This window comes from Acinonyx jubatus, chromosome F2 (assembly GCF_027475565.1).
Source record: "Acinonyx jubatus isolate Ajub_Pintada_27869175 chromosome F2, VMU_Ajub_asm_v1.0, whole genome shotgun sequence".
Taxonomy (NCBI): Eukaryota; Metazoa; Chordata; class Mammalia; order Carnivora; family Felidae; genus Acinonyx; species Acinonyx jubatus.
In genome coordinates this window covers 45,191,054-45,198,590 of record NC_069394.1, presented here as the reverse complement: position 1 = coordinate 45,198,590, position 7,537 = coordinate 45,191,054, and the positions used below count along the sequence as shown (strand labels likewise).

Sequence of the window (7,537 nt, the reverse complement as noted above, 5' to 3'; positions counted from 1 at the left end):
ACATTTGGCCATGTCTAGAGTCATTTTTGGTCGCCATATCTGGTGGTAGAGGCCAGAGATGCAGCTAAACATCCTATAGACAGCCCCCCACAACAGTGATCTAGCCCCAGATGTCAACAGTGCTGAGTTTGCAAAACTTCCCACGGCACTGTTCTCTCTGCCTAGAGCGCTCTTCCCCGGTTACCCAAATCTTTCAAGTTCTGCTCAACTGTATCGTCTCCAGCAGACCCAGCATGACTGCCTTCTGCTTAAAATGGTTATTCCCTCTTTTCACTCCTCCACCTTTTCCCCTGACTTTGGTTTTCTACAGCCCTTCTTAACTTGTGCTATACTATACCATTTAACTTGTTATTTTATTATCAGTGTCTCCCCACTAAAATAAAAGTTTTGTGAAAGTGGGAAGTTTTTGTTTGGTTGGCTTTGTCTTGTTTGTTGCTGTGGGTATCCTCAGTGGTCAATAAATATTTGATATTTGGGAGAAGAATGGAGTGAGTTCTGGGTTAAGAACATACTTTGGAGGTAGGGAATGGGATTATCTAAAAGATGGGTGGAAATTCACAGTGTACAGCTTATAAGGAAGAAGAGTCTCCACAGATCCAGTGCCACCCACAAAGGGTCCTAACAGGGCTTTACTGTGAGGCAGGATTATATCTCAAAGTATTATTTGGTTTATATGTGATGTTTCTAATTCCTTTTACTCTCTCTCTCTGTCTCTCTCTGGTATCCAGAGAGTCTTTTTTTTTCCTCTCTCCAGCTTTTACTGAAGTCATAACAAGATTCAGAGAGATGGTGGACCTAGATTCAAGGCAAAGATTCTCTTCGTGGAACCATTTTAAGAGGTTCTTTAAAAAACAAAAACAAACAAACAACAACAGAAACAAAAGCACTTCCAAGATACTAGAGAAGGTCAGAAGAGGAGAACGATGAAGTGAAAATGAAAGGAAGGAGAAGGAGTTTGCTGGAAGGTGAGAAGATTCAGTCACCCTGGAGCAGAGTAGAAGAGTCTCAGAAGATAAAGCAGTCTTCCAGCACAGATCCAGGCCCATACCCTCAACTCCACTGAACCTTCTCTTGGGAACCTTCCCTATCAGCAGCCCTGGTCTCCTTCAAGCATCCTGAGTAGAAGGTAGGGAGCTTGCACGTGGGGAGTGACCGAAACAGCCTTAATGCCGCTCTAAATTTAAACAGTTTTTGACTATACCTCTGGCCTCTCTTTTCTTCCAATATTTACCTTAGAAAACTTGTGAATTCTTTCTTTGTCCCTTTGAGATGTAAATCTTTTAAAAGCCTCTTGCCAGGGCACCTGGCTCAGTCCATTAAGCATCCAACTCTTGATTTCAGCCCAGGTCATGATCTCACAGTTGTGAGATCAAGCCCTGGGTTGGGCTCCAAGCTGAATGGGGAGCCTGCTTGAGATTCTCCCTCTCCCTCTTCCTCTCCCCTTCCCCTGCTCATGCTCACTGTCTCTTTCTCAAATGATTAATTAATTATTAATTGCCTTTTGCCAATTCTGTAAGACAGGAATGTCCTTCTCAAGGAGCCATCGCTTTGACTTGTAATTATCAAGGAAGATAGCACCCCTGTCTCCCAGTCCTTGGGAGGGTAGGAGTTTAACTTCAGTTGACACCTAGCTCCAAGTTGTAAAACTACCTCTTCTCAGGAAGACAAAAAGTTAGCCCCTATAGTGAGGAAGACAGGCATTAATCAAATTCATAGTAATTAATGTATAATTGCAATCAGAAGAGTGCTACAATGCAGTGGAACACAGATTTATGAATGCACATAATGCATGCACAGATTTATGAACGCACAAAAAATCTAACCTAGATGGTTGCGGGTAGGGTGCAGTGGGGAATTGTAATAAAAAAAATTGAGCAGAAACCTCAAAGTTGTAAAAGACCACAAGTTAACTAGATAAAGGGAATGTGGTGGGAAGGGAGGCATAAATAAATGTTTCTGGAAGACAAAAGAGCCTGGGCAAAATCCTGCAATTGAAGAAAGGATGGTGATTTACAGGAACTCAAAGAAACTCAAACTCAAACTGTGTGGGTGAAGCAAAGACGGGAGGGGGAAACACGGTATTGAATGAAGCTTGAGAACAGAGACACAAGTCATGTACTAAGCACAGTAGGTAGACATCAAGTTAATCTACAGGTAGGCACTGAATCCACCTCAAGGTTTAAGCTTGAGAAGGGATAGGGAATATAATCAGACTTCCATTAAATTGGAGTCAGTTATAATTCCAGGAATCAGGAGATGCTTGCAATAATCCAGGTGATGGCTGATGATGGCTTAGACTAGAGAGAAGCAAAGGTGATGGATCCAGGAGGATTATAACAGAGGTTGGAGGAGAGGCGTATTTGCAGGTGACCAGATGTTTCAAGTTGAGCACATAAGGCTGGGTGAGCTGTCCACCAAGCACTCTAGGGAAGACACTCATTATAAACAAACCTTTATATTGAATTTTGCCCGGGCTTATATTTGACTACTTCCATTTTTTATTATTTAATGTGCTGTTTAATGTAGATTCAAATCTCAATACTCTTAATAGAGAAAAAAATCTTGAAAAAGTTTATAAAATCAATAAGAAAAGTGCTCAGACTCTAACAACATGGACAGCACAAGCAAGGAATTCTAAAAAGAGCAAATACAAATAAATGAACATTGGAATATATGTTCTACTTAATTAGTAATGAAATAAATGCAAATTAACATAATAATGAAATAGCATATTTTACCTATAGTTAAAACAAAATGAAAACCTTGCTGGTGAAGGTGAAATGAGACAGATCTTAAGATCTTCTGGTGGGTAGAGAAATTAATACAACATTGTTGGGGGAAAATTGGCAAAAAGTACCAAGTGCTTTAAAATAGTCATGGCATTAAGGCCTCCTAATTCCAGTTTTGGGAAAATACTCAATGAAAATGACCAGCAGTTTAGACATAGCCTTATGGGCAAAGATTTTTATTAAAGAGGTAAGTTTAAAAAAGAAAAGAATGGAAATAGTTCTAATTCCCCAAATTATAAAAACATAGATAAATCATGGTATATCTATATGTTGGCATATTATGTGATTATATTAAGCAATGATTATGAAGGTTTCTTAATGACATAAAGTATTTGTGATATATAAACTGGGTTAATTAAGCAGAAAGTACAAAATTACAAGTACCCTAGAACCACGATGCACAGATAAAAGACTGGAAGACTATGTAGAAAATACTAATGCTGGTTAACTCAGGGGGCTTTACAAGTAACTTACTTTTCATTTACTTTTCTTTGTTTTCCAAAGATATAATAAAGAATATTATTTTATGCTTTAAGTTAAACAAGTACATTAAATAAGTCTGATATGGTGTGCAATGTGCATTAGCTCTCAGAAAGCTTCGTTTGGAGGCACCAGTATTTCACTTTGTCAACTATTAAAATAAGGACAATCTATATCCATTTAGAAAATTTCCAAAATGAGGCTCCTAACTGTCTCCCAGAGAATAAAGAGAGTAGCCAGACTTGAGGAAGAAGTTATTGATTCTCATATCATAAAACACAGTTCACAATTAGCATCTTTGCTGTCTTCCCTCTGATTTTTGTCTGATGGATACCATTCTTTGAGTCATAGTTGGATCCTACCAGATTTTTCTAATCTTCATGATAGTTAGTAGTGTGAAATAGAAATGACCGCAATGGAGGACTCTCCATTCCTGTACCTCAGTAAGAGAATAGAAATGTTCTCTCTTGTTTAGGTATCACCTGACAGGATACAAAGACCGGGACCAAATGTGTCCTGGAATTCCATTCAGGCTCAATTATCTTATGATTGTACTATAAAACACTGCTCAAAAATAATTTGAGTATATTGTGATCTCATTGTGATTATTTTTTTTCTGTTAATCATTATAGCACAGGTCTCAAACTTCACCAGGCATTAGCAGCAGCAGGGTAGAAGGCCTGTCAAATTAGAGTGCTGGACCCCCAACCCCATAGCTCCTGATTCAGTAGGTCAGGAGTCCAGCCATGAATTTCCATTTTTAGCAAGTTCCCAGATGATACTGATGCTGCTGCTTTGAAGACAACATTTGATAGCCACTGCTTTGCATTGATCATTTTGATTTTCTATTGTAAGCTTATTTAAAGCAGTAAATGCTCTGTTTTCATTAGTAATATTTACTCTAGTCATTTATTTTGAGGTGTAGGGGAATGGGAGTGTTTCTCATTTCCTTCCAGCAGACATTTTTGATATTGATAGCACAAGCACCCAACCAAAGAGAAAGAGGACCATAGGTCAAGTACATGAAATACAATATTGCTGCCTCTCATTCCTGTTACCATGGCTGCAATATGTGTGGAGAATAGCAGTACATTTCACAAGAGCATGGGATTATGTGCTCTTTCCTCTACAACACGTATTAACGAATGAACATGAAGTTTTGAAATGAATCTCTTGGAGGACAATATCAGGGGATTATCTGTAAAATGTGTAAAAGTTACCATTAAAGAAGAGATGACACTGGGTATTATATTCTGACAACTTTCTGCCACATTCCAGGCCTTTCTAGCAGAATCAGAGTTCTTTGCCATCAGCCTGGTTTTAGATGAATTTCTTAAAAGAGTACAAGGTCTCCGACCTATGAGCCGTCAGGATTAGAGATGAAAACATAATTTTGGATCAAGCCTCTCACATTTAATTAAGCTATGTTATCTTCTATTTAATTTACTTAGATATGAACTTCATTGCATTTGGTTAGTATTGCATATTAAATTCCCATCATATCCATTTAAATCAAGTTAGGTGATACATGTGAAGGAGCTCAGAAAAAAAGTTAAATACAAACGAGAAAGTGTGATGATCGTTGTGATCTTCTCCATCATATGAATGAGCAAGCTGAATAGAGAGAGTTTAACACAGTAATTTCTCAGGGTTCACAGGTATGATCAAGAACATGGTAAAAAAAAATCACCATTTATTGGGTGGCAAGATGCAGTGGGAAAGCTTAGACTTTGAAGTCCTGTAAACCTTTGTTAAAATACATGTGAGGCTTTGGGCAACCTACTTAGTCTCTATGAGCCTGATTTAGTGCATTTATCACAAAGATGATGTTAATGATAGCTACTACTGAGACTGATCAGATTAATAAGATGAAAAAGTACAGAGCACGTTGCACAACCTTGTGAACATACTAGAAACCACCAAATTTTATATTTTGAAAGGGGCATGGGAATGATATTTCAATTAAAAAATTGAACTACATAACAAAGTGCCGGGCATAGAGTGTCACCCAATGAGACATTTTTCCTTCTCTTTTCCTTCTGCTCTGTGGTCTGATAATCTGGCCATGGAAACCATGGTGTACCAACAGCTGGATGGCATAAACTGCAACTGGGGTCAGACTTTTTAGAAGACTTGCGGGAGCTTTACATTTTTGCTGTGGTCTAAATGTTTGTGTCCCCTCAAAATTCATATGTTCAAATCCTACCCCACAAAGTGATGATATTAGTAGATGGCACCTTTGGGAGGTATTTAAGTCATGAGGGTAAATCCCAGAATAGGATTTGTGCCATATAAAAGAGGCTCCAGGGAGCTCCCTAGACTTTTTCCACAATGTGAGGAAACAACGAGAAGTCTGGCACCTTGATCTTGGACTTGCAGCCTCCAGAACAGTCAACAATACATTTTGGCTGTTTATAAGCTACTCAGGCTTATACTCTGATGTACTCTGGTATTTTATTATTGCAGCTCAGGTGGACTAAAACAGTCATGTTAAACAAGAGTATGCATTTTGGGGGACATCTGGTTAAAAATGTAAGATTGAGCACAGTTATCTCCATTTCTTCCTCAAATAACACTAATGTGGTAGGAACAGAATACAGCTGGCATAAATCCACAAAGACAAAGAGAACCGAAGAGGAAATAACAACAAACAAGAAATGTGGATAATGTTTTGAAAGATGGAAAGCTGAAATTTTCTGCAGAAAGAGTACCTGGATTTTGAGGTGCCAGGTAATTTTGGACACATTTGGGATAAGGGGCGAAACTCAAAATAGACCAATTGAAAGTCTATATTTCAAAAAATTAGAGCTCAATATCCTGTTCCTTGTTTGGCGCACTCAGACAGCAAGCCCATTGCCAAGCCCAGTGGGAGAGAGGAGGTTTATTCTCTGGAGAAATTAAAGTAGACTCCAGACTTTGTGATACAAGTCAGATCGGAAGGAAGAGGTAAAAGACCTGGGGGAAAACAGGGTCAATACTGATGCTGGAGGGAGACTCCAAATTTCCTTCCCTCCTCAGTCTTCAGGAAGCTGGAATCCAGGTTTATAGCTCCTCCTCCCTATCACCACCAGGTAGAATATTGGAGAATTCCTCTCACAACACTAGCATGTCCCCAAACTATGGCATGCATATATAGACTTCCATGCAATTATCCTGGTTGAAAGCCTGCTCCCATCCACCAAGTATGTGTTACCTTTTCAGAGCCTTACTCTGAAATATGACAGGATGGCCAAGGGTCCCCAGCTGGTTGACATATTTCTGTAAGACGGAAGACACTAACCAGACAAAACAAATCCCAATTAGTGAGGACAGGTGACCTTATGTTATGAAACAAACAACCTGAAAATTCCAGTGGTATAAAATAACACTCCTGCCATGTCCTCACCACAGGTTGCTGGGCTGGATTTGCACATTATAGTTGCTCAGCAACCTAAACCTATAGAACAACCACGATCTCAAACCTGGCCAATCACCATGCCAGAGATTGAAGGGGAAAAACTCTAGAGGGCCTTGAACGAGCAGTTACATGATCTGACTTGACCCACATCCCTTCACCTCACTACTATCCACTTGAACTAGTTGCATGGGGCCATTCGATAATAAATGGTCTAAAGGCACAATATTACCACATGCTTATAAAGTAGAGATTTATAATTATTAATAAATAATGCCAGAGACAACCACAAGAGGAAAACAGAGATAACCCATGGAACAGAAACAAAATTTTAATAATTTTGAGACAGAGAGAGAGAGAGGAGAGCATGAGTGGGGGAGAGGGGCAGAGAGAAAGGGAGAGAGAATCTTAAGTAGGCTCTATGCTTAAAGTGGGACTTTACACGGGACTCCATCCCATGACCCTGGGGTCACGACCTGAGCCAAAATCAAGCATTGACTGGATGCTTAACCAACTGAGCCACCCAGGCACCCCAGGAAATGTTACTTTTTAAAAGAGGAAGGGTCTAAAAGTGTAAAATTGCTCTTGGGAATTATATATATAGCTATACAGATAATACAGATATATGAATATATATATATGTCCTGAAAATTTGAAAACTCAATAGAGTGTTAGAAAATAAAATTAAGTATCTTCGAAAAAATGTATCACAAAAAAATGGAAAAGAGGAGAGTAAGCTCAAAAACCGAAGCGCTTTCGTTTTATCATTTCATGAATAGGAATTTCTGAAAGAGATAACCAAGAACAAAGAAATGGAGAAATTATCAAATAAGGAAGTCAACAGAATTTCCTATGGCATAAGTTTTCAGACTGG

At 38.9% G+C, this 7,537-nt stretch overlaps 1 long non-coding RNA gene across 1 annotated transcript in view; it reads left to right on the top strand.

Annotated features, from left to right (window-relative positions):
- The first annotated feature begins 628 nt into the window (after window positions 1-628).
- LOC128312837 (uncharacterized) overlaps window positions 629-7,537 on the top strand; it is a 69,243-nt gene continuing 62,334 nt past the window's right edge. The window contains exon 1 of the long non-coding RNA XR_008292655.1: window positions 629-1,126. This is a non-coding gene — a long non-coding RNA (uncharacterized LOC128312837). The remainder of the gene's footprint in view (window positions 1,127-7,537) is intronic.